The 17,566-nt window shown below is 41.7% G+C and overlaps 1 long non-coding RNA gene across 1 annotated transcript; it reads right to left on the bottom strand.

Annotated features, from left to right (window-relative positions):
- Positions 1-5,825: 5,825 nt before the first annotated feature.
- On the bottom strand, positions 5,826-9,012 carry LOC308572338. The gene is made up of 3 exons (XR_014001732.1): positions 8,253-9,012; positions 6,950-7,076; positions 5,826-6,158 (listed from the first exon to the last, which is right to left on the bottom strand). It is a non-coding gene; the product is annotated as an uncharacterized lncRNA (long non-coding RNA).
- Positions 9,013-17,566: the final 8,554 nt, after the last annotated feature.

Raw genomic sequence — 17,566 nt, 5'->3', positions numbered from 1 at the left:
AGTTGATGGACTATGCTGAAATGCTGGAATGACCGGGAAAATCAGAAGAGAAGAACTTTAAGAAGGAATGGGGAAAAATCATAATGTATTTAAGTGAACACGGAAAACAACTAAAAACTCTGACGGGATTTGAATAATGCTTGTAATGTATGAAAACCTATGGTAAAAATGGAATACAGTGGTACCTCGGGCTACATACGCTTCAGGTTACATATGCTTCAGGTTACAGACCCCGCTAACCCAGAAATAGTGCTTTGCTTCAGGATGAGAACAGAAATCGTGCTCTGGCGGCGCGGCGGCAGCAGGAGGCCCCATTAGCTAAAGTGGTGCTTCAGGTTAAGAACAGTTTCAGGTTAAGAATGGACCTCCGGAACGAATTAAGTACTTAACCCAAGGTACCACTGTGGAGAAAATAAGAGAAACAGTTGGGGGGGGAGATTGATAATAGTAACCATGGATGGGCGGGGGGAATGGAAGGATTCAGAAGATCCTAAAGGATAATCCAGCAAAAATTAAGGCAACTAAAAAGAAGTCTAGTAATGCAGCAGAACAACACCATATTGGTAAGAATACATCCCTCCCCAAATGCCAGAAAAATAACAAGAAATTTGTTTTCAATAAGCCTCTGAAAGTGGACAATACTGTGTAAGAAGGTAAAAAGCTTCTGGGAGATGATCTATAATGAGTTAAAGAAAATGCTGAAATATACTTTTGTTAAAAAACCAGAAGCTCTCTTGTTGGGAATACTGGATAATGAAATTAGTAAAAAAGATGTGAAATTAGTTTTGTATGCAGTAACAGCAGCCAGAATTTTGCTGGCACAGAAATGGAAACAGGAAGAGATGCCCACAAAAGAAGAACGGAGGATGAAACTGATGGAATACGCAGAAATGGACAGATTGACGGGGAGAATTAGGAACCAATGTGACCAGAGATTCTCCGGGGACTGGAAGAAATTTACAGAGTATATCAAAAATTTCCGTGATGATAATAATAACGTTTGTTGGCTTTCAAGAAGCTCTGTAAAATTACTGTTAGAAATATTGTTTAAAAATATGATGTGATTAAGAGTATTTGAGCACAATATAATATTGGGAAATGTGAGACGAGGATAAAAAATAAATGGAAAATTATCAGACAAGCTGAGGGAAGTTCTGGAAAAAAGGGTTTAAGTTAAAAATGGATGTATAATTTTGTAAAAAAAATTTTTTATGGAAAATCTGATAAAAAAATATTTATTAAAAAAAAAGTGGACAATACTGAAGATCATCATACCTATACAGGAAGGTTCCCCATTTATAATATTGGAAGATATCTAAAAATCTTTCATTAAATATATAATACACACATTCTTTAGAACCTAGGTCCTTTCATGTACCCGGTTGGGTAATAATATTATACTTCCCCCAAAAATATTCCATAAATTGCAATCCATTTCCCTTTTCCATTCTGCCACTTCAAATTTAGGCATCAACAGATTCCTAGTGGGAGGAGAAAAGAGTGAACTACGGCATGAAATATCAATTTTTCAAAACCCATATTCTACCTGTGGAAACTTGTAAAGACCTAAGATGTCTGCCATGGATGAGGAGGTGTCAGAATTAAGTCCCCCAATGACTCCTACTACATTTTTCTGAATGCCACATATGTAGTTGGGGACAAAGTGATGTGAATTAAAGAGCATATCCAGAGTGTTTCGGTAGGTCATCCTTGAATCAAAATAGCTATCATAGATGTGGAATCCAAGAGTGACATTGGGCAAGATCTTGGGATTCTCATTGATCTCATCAACAGCAAACACCAAGGCGAGGACGTGTTGGTAGAACTTTCTCATAACCCTGCAAAGAAAATGCCTTACCATTTTATAGGGAATTAAACACTGCACAACACTTAGATCTGAGGGATACAACTTCCTCAATTAAATCATGTTAGAAATACGGAAATGATTTTGTTTCTATAGAGTTAATGTTTGGATCTCTCTTCCACCCGAATCAAATTTTTTATTTGTCTGAACATGAAGATTGAGAAGTGATCTTCACTTAATAACATTCTGTTTTTCTAACCACGTTGCTTTTTATTACTAGAAACATGTACAGTTATTGAAATCATTAAAAAGCCCCTTCATCAGTTGTTGTCCTTAGCAACACAAACTGGTATGAAATGAAGATAATGGAATTGGCAGCTGCCATTTTGGATATGAAGAATGCCGACTGATGATCTGGAAGTGATGATTTTAAAGTGGCTCTCATCCAATTCTTACTCAGTGCATTTAATGCTTATCCCTGATTGTTTTCAAAGTGCTTTAGACATAACTTCTATCTTACACCATCTTTCACTAAAGCAGCTCAAGCTGGGTTTCATAGCTCTCCTCTCTCCCCTTGCTTATGCATGAAAGCCCCTAGTGTGTAGCTGGCCAAGTAAATGGAGATTTGAACCCAGATCTCCCCAATGCAAGTCTGCCATGTGATATTACTGTGGGCAGCCCGTTCCCAAGGCTGGGAAAGCGCTAACTAAGCTTTGGGAAGTGGGGAGGAGGACTCTAGGATATTGTCAGAGCCCATGCCTCCTTCCCAAAGCCCAGCGCCATTTTTACCAGGATTTGAGACAGCACTCCCATGGCTTGTACCCAATGTGTGGCCACTTATTGCAGAACTCTAACGCCGCCCCTGTGACTGGGGAGGTCTAGCTTCATTGGAGGATGCTCTGATCAAGGGTAAAATAGTATTATAAAATCTTACTATTTGGTTTAATCTTACTTTGGGTTTTAAAGCAAACCAAGTACTTTATTTGTTGTTGTTGTTTAGTCGTTTAGTCGTGTCCGACTCTTTGTGACCCCATGGACCAGAGCACTCCAGATGTACTTATAGTCTCTATAGTACTATAAAGTACTTCATACTCAGATATAAATGTAGAAAGAATAAATGAAATGATCTTAAGAGCCATTTACTTACATTGGGCTGTTAATAAAGACCTGAGATGGGTGTTCATCGAAGGAAATGCTGGGCAATATGTATTGGATATGAGACATTATCCCACCAATGATAAGGTCCCCTTGTTCATACCACTCATGTGGAATATGCACAGGATTATTTCCGCTGCAAACAACAGTATGCACTTTGGGCACCATATTGGGAAACAGCAGGAGAAGCAGCAGCAACAGCATCCTGATCACAAATATCCTTCTTCACCCCGACTCTAATTTGCCTCTCTACAATATTGTTACTATCATCAGCCTGACTTGAACAAGATGTATTTTGAAACCACTGACTCTGCCAATTCTGTACTTAAAGGGGCAGGTATCCACCTTCTCATAAACTTCAGCACTGTCACAAAAAATTCATTGAATCCTATCATTTGAAATCTAACCAATACAATGAAAAGCATAAGCTGGCCTCACCTCTCCTTAGCTTACCTTAGCTCTCTATGGAACACCGGGGTGCTTTTAATCATTTCAGATTTAATTATTTTTTCTTATTTCCCATTCAGCCTTCTGGAGCTTTTCCAGGTGAATTGATTACCATAATTTTAATAATTATAGAGGAGATAATTACTTTTGCAATGTTTTTGGGCTCTTTGTTGCATCACCAGTAGGAGAACTGTCAAAGTAAACATATCTGTCACATCACAGAATCAAAGGTTAGGAAGAGACCTCCAAAGTCATCTTGTCCTATCTGTTTGCTAATGCAGGACACCCAGAATTAAAAACAAACCAAATACCTTGACCAACTACACTCTTCCTGCAGCACCCCTGTGGGGCTCCAAAGCCCAGTTATGTCACCCCTTGCCTGCAGAGCTGGCAGCCTCCCACCCTTTTACAAACACCCTCACGTGTTCCCTCCGCCACGTCGCTTCTGCCCTCTCCTTGGGAGTCCTCTGGGTAGCTGCTGCCGCCTCCCCTGGTCTCTGAACTGCCCCCCTACCCCAAAGAGAGGTACCTCCTAACACTGCCCCACAGGGGCCTTGGGAGCAGCCCTGGCCAGCCCCCGAGGCAACATTCCCTAGGGGAGCTTCTAGCCAAGGTTGTGCAAGCCTTTGGGAGGCTGGGTCACAAGAGGGCATCAGAGGAGGGAGGGAAGGAAAGAGGGACAGAGGCCAGTCTTGTCCGTGGCACCCCTGACCATCATTCAAGACACCCCAGGATGCCACACTGGTTGAAAACCACTGGTTCCAGACATCTCTCTCTTACTCTGGTAGGAAGCATTAATCCAGAAGATTGTCAGGGTGGCCCAACAGTGTAAGGCCGTGATAGCCACTGTTATGCCGTCTAGATGTTTCTGGACTACAGCTTCCATCATCTTTGATAATAATGGTCTGTTGTGAGCCGGTGGGAGCTGTCATTAAGCAACATCTGGAGGGCTACAGATTGACTACCCCTAGTGCAAATAAGAGTGGGGAGTAGAAACAGGCTCCATTTCTAGGGTGATATTGATCTGTCAGGGCTATGTCAAGTATTAGAGACCACTGAGTCTAGAGCAGTTTCTACCTATGGCAAGGTGAATCACTTCCTGTCTCCCTTCACAGCATCATGTCAATTGATGTATGAGATTCCAGAAATGTAGAAGTCTAAGTTTATCCTGGGAATTCTAAAAGCCTGCAAGAGGCATAGATGCTGTGGAGTGGGGTGTCTGGCAGGGAGGAGTGCCGGATAGAGTCAGGCGTCTGCCTTCTCCCAGGAAGGTACAGCTTATTATCAGATAGGACTCTGCCTTTTCAGACGTTTTCCAGTCTGATGCTGGCATCCACATACTGACTGATGGCCCTCTCCACAGCGGCCCTGGATCATTCTGCTTCATCTAATCCAACCTGCTGCAACTCATGACTGTCCCACATGAACTTGATAGATACCCAGATCTCCCAAATAAGCACAAAAATGGCTTGGGGCAGCTTCTCAAGTTCTTGTGTTATTTTTCTTCTCTTCTCTCTGCACCCCAGAATAGCCTCAGAAGAGGTTCAGGGCCTCTTGGGAAGATAAGAGGGTAGCTCTTTGGATGCAGGAGAAGACGTTTAGGCATTCAAGGGGACGTGTAGGCATTCAAGTGCTTGGAAATCATTCATAGTTTCTTTCATACACGTCACCCCTGTTCATTTACACCTCATATGCAACTACACTGGATATCAAGAATATAAATTATAAGAGACTCTCTTCTGTTATTTTGATCATTTCAGGTAACTTCCTTTCTTGAAAAAGGATGGTGAAATTACCATGCTAACAATTCTACAGATTCTAAATACAGAAATGCCAAACTATACTGTTCTTTACATCTTTCTCCGTATCAGCTGCTCCCTGTTATTCAGCTCAGGCCTCACCACAATAATGTAGCATTTAGGGGAAAAGATGCAACCCAGCAGCCCAGCACTGGAAGCCAAGATGGAGAAGATCTCCACAGCCACCATGTATTTTCCTCTGGTGCTCAGGTAGGTTGGAATAAAGGATAACCAAACACTGCAGAAGACCAGCATGCTGAAGGTGATGAACTTGGCTTCATTGAAGCTGTCCGGCAACTTCCGGGCTAAGAAGGCCACAGTGAAGCTGATAATGGCCAGGAAGCCCATGTAGCCTAAAACACCATAGAACATGAGAACTGACCCCTCATTACATAAGAATATAATTTCTTCAGTCATTGAGTGCATGTCCACATCTGGGAATGGGGCAGAGGTTGCCAGCCAGAAGGCACAGATTCCTACTTGCATCACAGAGCAGGAAAGGATAATGGTGTAAGCCAGTTTTTTGCCTACCCACTTCCTGATTGTGGAATCTGGCTTGGTAGCCATGAATGCCAAAACCACTGAAATAGTCTTGGCCAAGATGCTGGAGAGGGCCACAGAGAAGACAATGCCAAAAGCTGTTTGTCGGAGTGGGCAGGTTGCCTTATTAGGCATTCCAATGAACATCAAGGAGCACAGGAAACACAAGAGGAGGGAGATGAGGAGAATGTAAGTGAGGCTTCTGTTATTGGCTTTGACAATGGCAGTGTCCCGGTGCTTAATGAAAAGGCCAAGTACCATAGCTGTAATCAGAGAGAATAAAAGCACAGAGAAAGTTGAAACCATGGCCAAAGTTTCACCAAAGCCTAGGACGTTTGGTTTTTTGGGAATGCACTCATTCTGCTCTTCATTTGGATATTGATCCACAGGACATCTGGCACAGGTTTCCAACCCTGAAAAAAGGTTGCATGACAATTGATAACTATCCAGAATATGCTTAAGAGTGGTTTTCTTGAAAAAATCAGGAGACTCCTTACCATAGTGTTTCCATGAGGAAAAGTTTCAAAACTTCTAGTGCAAATGCTAGTGCCCTAGATGCTTTGAATATAAAGTTATGCATGGAATTTAACATTTCCTATATGGAGAAACTATGTTTTTAGTGATCCTCTTCCATATTCGTAGAACAACAGGTACTGCATAATGAAATCAGAGAAATATTACAGCTGAAATCTTGGAAGCAAGAGGGGTGATTTTTATAGGATTTTAACCCTGTCCCCAAAATCTTTGTTCTTAGAGAAAAAACAATCACTCCTATTACCTCCTCCCCCCTAAAATTTTTAGTGCTGTCTTCAGGACAAAACAATCTTGGGGTGGAGCTACACTAGTGATTTATAACGGTAAAATGCATTATTAAAATGTGACACCACAGCAGTGAGCCACTGGCAATGGGAAACTGCATTAAACATCATGGAACGTTATATTTAATAACGTTTCAAAGATCAATATAGATAAAGTGATGGAAAATCTTAACATTACAGGTAAAGTCACATTTTCATGTTATACCCACTAGAAAGCTAATATAATTTCTTCATACTGGCAGCTTTTACTGAGACAGCAGGGAGATTATTGTTAATAGTAGAATAAAACAGAGCAAATCCCATTGCCGATTTGCTCAGAAGTTTCTAAAATGACTTTTATATGCTAATATGGCATATAAAAAAATATAATATGGCATATCTCTCACCCTTCTCATCTGAGAACATCCCACGAGGACATGGATCACAATCATAACAACAAAACTTCTTCCCCTCCTTCTTTTTCTTCTCATAACCAGGATGGCAGTTGGCATTACATAAGGAAAGGGGTGGCACCTATCCAAAGGGACACGAAGGGGTTAATATTAAGAAAATGTTTTAGGGGATTCAGGTGATCTATCCGTAAACAGGAGTGTCAGAAATTTTAAATGTAGGAACCATATGTGCCGAGGCAGCACATGTCGTTTAGTCGTGTCGGACTTTTTGTGACCCCATGGACCAGAGCACGCCAGGCACTTCTGTCTTCCACTGCCTCACACAGTTTGGTCAAACTCATGTTGGTAGCTTCGAGAACACTGTCCAGCCATCTTGTCCTCTGTCGTCCCCTTCTCCTTGTGCCCTCAATCTTTCCCAACATCAGGGTCTTTTCCAGGGAGTCTTCTTTTCTCATGAGGTGGCCAAAATATTGGAGCCTCAGCTTCAGGATCTGTCCTTCCAGTGAGCACTCAGGGCTGATTTCCTTAAGAATGGATAGGTTTGATCTTCTTGCAGTCCAAGGGACTCTCAAGAGTCTCCTCCAGCACCATAATTCAAAAGCATCAATTCTTTGCCTATTAGCCTTCTTTATGGTCCAGCTCTCACTTCCATACATCACTACTGGGAAAACCATAGCTTTAACTATACGGACCTTTGTTGGCAAGGTGATGTCTCTGCTTTTTAAGATGCTGTAGGTTTGCTTTTCTCCCAAGAAGAAGGCGTCTTTTAATTTCGTGACTGCTGTCACCATCTGCAGTGACCATGGAGCCCAAGAAAGTAAAATCTCTCACTGCCTCCATTTCTTCCCCTTCTATTTCCCAGGAGGTGATGGGACCAGTGGCCATGATCTTCGTTTTTTTTTTATGTTGAGCTTCAGACCATATTTTGCGCTATGTACATCCCTGCTTCTATCGTTCCAACTCAACACTAGAGTCTCAAGCAGCATCAGAAAAAAACTAGAAGATTACAATGTTCATTCACAATGATACAGTCAGCTTAGCATTCTATCTAATACTACTAACCGGAAAGCTACCAACAAACAAGCATGTTGGACAACACTCTCTGATAGCCATTGGTCCTTCTTGGTGTGACATATCTTCTGTGCATATTGCTCTTTGGTTCATTTGTTTATTTATTAATAAAATTATTAGGAGCAGCATTATTAAGTAGTGGCAGCAGAAGTTGGGCAGCACTTCCCTTTTCACCTCATGTGGCAAAACTACACTCTCTCCCACTTGTGTGCAGTGATTTCCTTACCTGAGTGAAGACTCTGTGCCATTGGATTCCGTTCCCATTAATGATGAGTTCTTTGCCAGGAGGGGCCTGAGGATCCAGTCTTCCAACTTTGACCCTGACATAGGAATTATTTGGGAAAGTGACCAGGTTTGTAATATCAAATCCACCTGCTAATTCCCCATGTTCATTGAATGTAATTTCATCCCCAGCACTGTTGTTGAATGCGAGCCTCTGCAGGAATGAGTGCAGCTAGGTGGAAAGAGAATCAAAAGGTCTATGAAGTGTTGTAATAGTGTTACTAAGATAATTTATGGGGTCATGAAGAATCGGATACAACTAGACAACTGAACAACAACAACAAAATAATTCAATAGTTTTCCTGGGAGAATTTAAGATCTTTTCCTGGCTCTGTTTGTTTGAGTTACCATGGAAGCCAGACATTTTTATGCATATTATCTGATGATAAGAAACTACAGAAAGCCACAAGCACTGGCACCATCTCTCTGGGGCCCTGAGTTCACAGGCACCCCCAATATTTTCAATGAGGGGGCCATGCTGGAAGGGCTCTGGCAGGCCCTCCTGCTGCTGTGATGGGCTCCATCGCTGCCACCTGCTGCAGCAGTGGGCTCCTACGGAGCAATGGGTGGGGTTGATGGAGCCCCTTACAATCTCTGAAGGCCATTGGGAGATGCCTTAGAGAGCCCTCTGAATGGCTGGGGCTCCTGCCAGTGTGTGACATCACATGCAGCGCATGACATCACATATGCACACCAGACACCCACAATGTGGGACAGAACATGGTGCACTTGGCCACAATGGTCATTTCAGGCTGCTTGAGATACACTACACGTGGCCAATTTATGCCATTAACCTCATACAAGAAATTTTCTAATTCAGCGGTTCCTTATTAGGGGTCTGGGGCACCATCCCAGCACCATCCCCTGCCAGGGTACTCACTTATCTTGTTAATTACACAGGGTAAACCTTCCAACCTCTGCTTGCAACCAATACCTGCTTGGTGGCAAGGGAAAAACTTGTGAAAGAGTCTCTGGATAGCAAGTGAGGTGGGACTGGGAGGAAAACCTCTGACACAGTTTCTTAGGGCTCTTGCAATCGGTGGGGTGTGGGGTAGGGAGAGAGCGCAAATGGCTTTCTGCACGGGGTAGGTTCACATGCTTATCCTAAATATATATATGTGTAGGGATCCCTTCCTCTTGCTCTCTACATTTTAACTGAAAAGAACTTCTAATTGCTTTTAACGATTATCAAGTTTAAAGGACTATTCCACTGCCTGTAAGGAGGGTTTTCAGTGAATCTTGTCTTATGAGTTGGGGATTCATCTCATCTTGGAAGTCCAAAAAGGGTTTAATGTGTTTTTAACATTTTGTTGGGAGCTGCCCAGAGTGGCTGAGGCAACTGAGCCAGACGGGTGGCGGACATATAAAAACATAATAAAATATCATACATTAAAAACTTCCCAATACAAGGCATTGGCAGGGTGTCAGATCACTCTTTTCCCTAGACTGAGAGAATGGTGAAAAGAAATAAAGTGAAAAAATAAATTGGGATAAAGTGACATTTGCAGCTATTGTCAAAAGTTGCAAAAACAAAGAAGCACGGGACTGAGTGAGGGACAAACTTTTGGAATAACATCAGGATATCAGCTACGTGCAAGGCATGACAGATAGCAGTAACAACCGGTAAAAATAGACATAATGTTTTATAAGGACAGGAAGAAACAACATGGACAGATTAAATGTCACATACAGGAAGAATAAGGATGCATGAGAACTTCACTTGTAGACTAATAAATCACTAAATGTGTTAATACGAATAGAAGTTATCAGTATTGCAGCTGTTGTATAAGGGATTACTATTATGACTGGAATATAATTGAAATTAATAAGATTTTGGAACACAGAAGTAAAGTAAATCGTCAAAGCATCAATTCTAACACACAGAGGGCCACCTAAATTATGTATTTGTGTATTTGAATCGATATTAGGAATTGTGTTGTAATTTGGCATTGATATAATGAGGCTATTATTGGATCATTGTAATTGAAAACTAATTTAAAAAATTACAAAAAACCCTTATTGATACAGGGCTGCATTCAGATGTCTTCTAAAAGCTTTGTAGTTCTTTATTTCCTTGACATCTGAAGGGAGGGCGTTCCACAGGGAGGGTGTCACTACCAAGAAGGCCCTCTGTCTGGTTCCTGGTTTGACAGATATATTCATAAATAGATAGATAGAGATAAATACATAGATATAGGTTTAGAAGCTGCTGGAAACGTCGTAATTTGTTCATTTGTACTAAAATAAAATAAAATTTGTCTCCGCTCCAACTAAATCTTTGTCATTTTTGCATGGTAAAATCACAGATTTTATGATCTATTTTCCAGTATACTTAAAATCCTTTGCTTATTCTGGGCTACCCCACATTTTCTCCAAAAAATCGCTTTGCAGTTATCAAAATTTTCAAAAGCAGGGGTCCATGGCTTAGCTTTTGAAAAACAGAGGGTCCTCAGTAATTAGCTAATTTGGAACCACTGGTCTAATTAAATGCCAGCTGAAATACTGGAACAGTGCCAGTTCTAAATGTTTAAATTTTTAGGAAAAAAATTAACTTGTCAAGTAGTTGCTGCTAGTGTGTCACTTATGAAAGTCTGTGTAATCTAAAGTCTGCTTAATATCATTATAGGAAATAAAATAATTTAAGGTTAATCTTTGATGTATTTATTACTTTAATTATTTATTTATAGATGAATGCCAACTCACATTATATTATCAACACAGTGCAGAACACTGAATACTTTGCAAGGTGAACACTTTATAAGAGGAAACATTACCTGCCAAGGCTCTACATTCTGAGAAGAGAGTCTGTCTCCAACTTTTGTCCTTTTGTGGATGGCTTCAGATGTATACCTAATATGTAAGGCATGTGCCAGAGCATAGACAGCGTTATAGATATTGTAGCTGTGGCCAGTCATGCTCATTTCAAAAAATGGTGCAGGAAGGCTCTCCAGCAACTCTTCTCCAGTACATGTGTCTGCTGGCCCAGTGGAATTTGAAAGTGAACAAACAAATGCTTGTTCCCAGAAATCGCTGAAGAAACCATCTGCATCTGCCCAGGAAGGCTTTACACTCCTTAGAAAGTATGAGAAGTCTTGAATCTCCTTGGAGTGAATCGCAAAGGAGATAGCACCGTGGAACATTTGTATATTAACCTTCACAATTTTTTTAAAATAATATAATATGAAATCAATTTGGGCTGTTGTAATCCATACTTTTCCTCCAGGTTGTTTCCTCTTAGATGGAGGCAATATCAGCTGAATTATATTCCTTACCTCTATGGTACTTGATAGCCATAAAATAGACACACTTTCTCCATATATGACAATTGCATTTGCTCTGCTTGCCATGAAAGCTGGGGACAAAAGCCTTTCAGTCAACATATCAGCTATGTTACCCATGAAATGCAGATGGTATTCAATTTTTTCAGTGAATTCTGAACAGATTCCATTCTGGAAAAGCATTGGTTCAATGATCTGCAAGAAACGTTCTCCAACTTCATTATTTGGAGTGATGAGCCCGACCCATTTCCATCCAAAATGCAGAAGTAACTGGATAATTCCTTTGTACTGAAGATCTTCATTGGGGACCATGCGGTAGAAGGAAGCAAGTTTGATTTGATCATTTGTGGCTGGTTCAAATGAACCATATGAAATCTGAAAAGGAAAGAGCCAAACCTTTCCAAGTGGAAACAAGAATTCACAATGCACCCATTTTCTGAGTATAAATCCTGTATATCCCATATTTACTAATCTTACAGAGGGTCAAACCCCATTACATAAAAAGAATATTTCTCAATTATTTTTGTAGATATTAATTCCTATTATGGGAGTCATCACAGCTGCATACTTGTACACAAGGATTCTCTCCAAGAACAGGAGAGCTTTTATCCTTGCACTGCCTTCAACAATACTCCAAAGTGGAACTGGAGAAATACAAGCAATTTATCATATTCTTTTGGCTTATAATCTTTATAACACTTGTAGGGAGAGGTTGGTGTCATATCTACTAAGAACACTCGTTGGTGGATATCTTGGAAATCCTGTACATTTCCTGAATATTATACATTTTATTCTTCTGTGACCACAATAAACCATATACTATGAAAGTAAAATACCAGCAAAAATTAAGGCAACTAATATGAAATCAAGTAATGCAGCAGAACAACACCATATTGATAAGAATACATCCATCCCCAAATGCCAGAAAAATAACAAAAAAATTGTTTTTGATTAGCCTTTGAAAGTGGACAGTACTAAACATCACCATACCTATGAAAGAGGGGATCTTATGATTCCTAGGGAGAAGGACATTGTTGTCCCAAGTTATTTATGGCTTTGTAAGTCGGCTTCATCACTACGAAGTGGGGCTGGTATACCTCTCATGCAACTAGGGCAGTGCTTTCAGGGATAATGTAATGTGAACCCATCAAGGTGCCCCATTCACCCAACTGGAACTTTTTGAACAAACTTTCATTAAATATATTATACAGACATTCCTTAGAACCTGGGTCCTTTCATGTACATTGTTGGGTATTAATATTCTACCCCCCCCCCAATACCCATCTATTGCAACCCGTTTCCCTTTTCCATTTTACCACTTCATATTATCCATAAACAGATTCCTAGTGAAAGAAGAAAAGTGTGAACAATGGCATGAAATACCCATTTTTCAATACCCATATTCTACCTGTGGAATCTTGTGAAGACCTAAGATGTCTGCCATGGATGAGGAAGTGTCAGAGCTAAGTCCCCCAATGACTCCTACTACATTTTTCTGAATGCCACATATGTAGTTGGGGACAAAGTGATGAGATTTAAAGAGCAGATCCAGAGTGTTTCGGTAGGTCATCTTTGAATCAAAATAGCTATCATAGATGTGGAATCCAAGAGTGGCATTGGGCAAGATCTTGGGATTCTCATTGATCTCATCTACAGCAAAAACCAAGGCGAGGATGTGTGGGTAGAACTTTGTCATCACTCTGCAAATAAAGTATGTTACTATTTTATGGGGTATTCAACAGTGCACAACACCTAGATCTGAGGGATACAACTGCCTCAATTAAATCATGTTGGAAATATGGAAATTGTTCTGTGCCTTTAGAGTTACTGTTTGGATTTCTCTTCCATCTGAATCAGTTTTTCTGAACACATAGTTTGAGAAATGATCTTCACTTTTTCTAACCATGTTGCTTTTCATCACTGGAGACATGCACAGTTATTTAAATCATTCCTACATCCCTTGGTCAGTTCTTTTTCCTAGCAATGTAAACTGTTCTGAAATGAAAATAAAGGAATTGGCAGCTGAGATTTTGAATATAAAGAATGCCAAGTGATGATCTGGCAATGAAGATTGTAAAATGGCTCTCATCCTATTATTACTAAATGCATTTGAAGCTTGTCCCTGATTGTTTTCAATGTGCTTTAAACATGAATTCAATTTTATACCATCCTTCAACACAGCAGCTCAAGCTGGATACCACAGCTCTCCTCTCTCCCCTTACATACTCATGAGAGCCCCACATTGCAGTTGGCCAAGAAAATGGAGATTTGAACCCAGATGTCCCCAATGCAAGTCTGCCATGTTAAATTACTGTGGGCAGGAGGACCATGGCTAGAAAGCAAGTGGTGGTGATGTGAAACTGAATCAGCTCAAACATGGCTGAGGTTTCATTGCTGCATCTGGAACATGGAAGGGAAGGGGCAGTGGTGAAGACAGCTTACTTCTTCAATACAATTGTGTCTACAACTAGCTGTCCGGAAGAACTTTTCAATGTTGAATATACGTTTGTTATCTGGCCAAGAGAAGATTTCTCTTTTAACGTTAGCAGCCTGCTATTATAACTTTAAAAACACTTTAGGGATGGAATCAATCAGATTTGGAGTTGCATACCATGATTAAGGGGGATACGGGTGGCGATCGTGGTTTAAACCACTGTGCCACTTTGACTTGATGATCGGAAGGTTGGCAGTTCGAGGCCCCGCGATGGGGTGAGCTCCTGTTGTTTGGTCCCAGCTCCTGCTAACCTAGAAGTTCGAAAGCACGCACTGCAAGTACATGAATAGGTACCACTCCGTTGGGAAGGTTAATAGCGTTTCTGAGCTCTGCTCTGGCTTCGCCAGAAGCGGCTTAGTCATGTTGGCCACATTACCCAGAAAAACTGTCTGCAAAAGCTGACAAACGCTGGCTCCCTTGGCCTGTAAAGCGAGGTGAGCGCTGCAACCCCAAAGTTGTTCACGACTGGACTTAACTGTCAGGGGTCCCTTTACCTTTACCATGATTAAAGCCAGTCAAATGGTATGCAGTGCGCTCTCTGTTCCATTTTTGCTAGATCACTTTAAATTATTGTGGCCAGAGGGTGTAGTCAATGCACTTGAAGAAATGAAGCTGCCAAATTGACCCTTGCCCAGCTTATGGAAGGAAGTGCAAGGTTCCTAGAGCTCCCCACCTCGTTCCCAAAGCTGGAAAAGTGCTAACTAGGTTTTGGGAAGGAGGCAGGAGGACTCTGCACCTTATCAGAGCCCATGCCTCTTTCCCAAAGCCCAGCGCCTTGCTTACCAGGTTTTGAGACAGCACTCCCATGGCTTGTACCCAATGCGTGGCCACTTCTCGCAGAACCCTAACGCCGCTCCTGTGACTTGGGAGGTCTAGCGAGTGATCAATACTTCATTGGAGGATGGAGAGATCCCATGTATCTTGGAGCAGGTTATGGCGTAGCCCCTCTTTCAAAGTACTGCTCTAAACTAAGAGTAGAATAGTCTTATAAAATCTTACTATTGGGTTTAATCTTACTTTGGGTTTCAGAGTGAACCAAGTGCTTTATAGTCAGATATAAATGTAGAAAGAATAAATGAAATGATCTTAAGAGCTGTTTACTTACAGTGGGTTGGGAATAAAGACCTGAGATGGGTGTTCATTGAAGGAAATGCTGGGGAATATGTAATGGATATGAGACACTATTCCACCAATGGTAAGATCACCTTGTTCATACCACTCATGTGGAATATGCACAGGATTATTTCCACTGCAAAGAACACTATGCACTTGGGGCACCAGATTGGGAAGCAGCAGGAGAAGCAACAGCAACAACAACATCCTGATCACAACCATCCTTCTACACCTGGAATCTCCTTTACCTGTCTACAATATTGTTACTATCATCAGCCTAACTTGAACAGGATGTATTTTGTGACCACTGACTCTGCCAATTCTGTACTTAAAGGGGCAGGTATCCACCTGCTCATTAACTTCAGCACTGTCACAAAAAATCCATTGAATGCTCTGATTTGAAATCTAACCAATACAATGAAAAGCAAAAGCTGGCCTCACCTCTCTTTAGCTTAGCTTAGCTCTCTATGGAACACCGGGGTGCTTTTAATCATTTCAGATTTAATTATTTTTTCTTATTTCCCATTCAGCCTTCTGGAGCTTTTCCAGGTGAATTGGTTACCATAATTTTAATAATTATAGAGAAGATAATTACTTTTGCAATGTTGTTGGACTCTGTGTTGCAACACCAGTAGGAGAACAGCCAAAGTAAACATATTTGTCACATTGCAGAATCAAAGGTTAGGAAGAAGCCTCCAAGGTCATCTTGTCCTATCTGCTCGCTATTGCAGGACATCCAGAACTAAAAACAAGCCAAGAAAAAGAAAAACATTCTACCTGTAGACAGGCATCCATATTTCACCTAAAAACCTCTCTATCAAAATGTGTTTATAGGTGAGCCAACTACATCCTTTCCCCATTTGTCTAATTTCCTACTGCTATTGGCCCTGACACTCTCTGACATATGAAACATTGATTCCAGTTGCTGGATCTTGGAAACAATGATGGAAAAACAAGCTGGTCTCTGACCGTAATAAATTATTGATTGTTTGACAATGATGGAAAAGGTCCAAAGCATATCAGTATATAGAGACCCTGGATAATACATCCCCTATACTTTTGAAAGAACACTTATATACTGTTTGAAGCTGAGTGACATACTTGGGAATGCCCAAAACAGTGTCAGGGCCTGGCTGGATGAGGAAGAGTGGCAGCCAGTGACCCAGGAGGCACCTGAGGGGGAAGGGGACTTTGAACCAGGTTCAGACTGGTGGGACAGAGAGGAATCACCAGCGGAGAGTGAAGGTGAAAGGCTTGAGGGAACCAGAGATGCTGATAGAGAAGGAGTAGGGGGTGTCTTCTGCTCTGCAATACAGTACTAATTTGGCTCCTTCCCCATCATTATTCTCAGTGCAGGAACAAAGAGTCAAGAAAAGGCTGCAGCAATAAAGAAGGGAGGTATAAATAGGGGATGAAAAGGTCAGAAACCTTAGCTTCTGCTACTGACCTGCTTTAGCCTGGAAAAGAGGAGGTTAAGGGGTGATATGATAGCCATGTTCAAATATATAAAAGGATGTCACATAGAGGAGGGAGAAAGGTTGTTTTCTGCTGCTCCAGAGAAGCGGACACGGAGCAATGGATCCAAACTACAAGAAAGAAGATTCCACCTAAACATTAGGAAGAACTTCCTGACAGTAAGAGCTGTTCGACAGTGGAATTTGCTGCCAAGGAGTGTGGTGGAGTCTCCTACTTTGGAGGTCTTTAAGCAGAGGCTTGACAACCATATGTCAGGAGTGCTCTGATGGTGTTTCCTGCTTGGCAGGGGGTTGGACTCGATGGCCCTTGTGGTCTCTTCCAACTCTATGATTCTATGATTCTATGTGCAGTGTGGTGGCTCCCTGTTTACTGAGCAATAAAGTTGATTACTGCCCAGCTGTGTCTGTTTCTGCTTACAGCATTGAACCACAGATGGAAAGCCTTTTCATGACAGCCTGACAGACAGAGGTTTTCAACCTTTTTGAGTACACGGCTCCCTTGACCAACTACATTATTTCTGTGGCACCCCTGTGGGGCTCAGGAACCCAGTTATGTCACCACTTGCCTGCAGAGTTGGCAGCTTCCCACACTTTTCCAAATTCCCTCCCTTGTGGCATGTCCCTCAGCCTCCTGTCCTCTGCCCTCTCCTTGCTGCTGCTCCTGCAGCCCCTGGTCTCTAAGCTGCCCCCCTACCCCCACGACAGGTACCTCCTAACACTGCCCCACGGGGGCTTTGGAAGCACCCCCTGGTCACCATTCACCTGAGGAGTTTGTAGCCAAGGCTGTGCAAATCTTTGGGAGGCTGAGTCACAAGAGGGCATCACAAGGGGGAGAAAAGGAAAGAGGAACAGAGGCCAGTGTTGACTGTGGCACCCCTGACCATCATTCAAGGCACCC

Source organism: Podarcis bocagei (assembly GCF_964188305.1).
Source record: "Podarcis bocagei genome assembly, chromosome: 13".
NCBI lineage: Eukaryota > Metazoa > Chordata > Lepidosauria > Squamata > Lacertidae > Podarcis > Podarcis bocagei.
The sequence above is the reverse complement of the archived record's forward strand: the minus strand, read 5'-3'. Positions and strand labels throughout refer to the sequence as shown.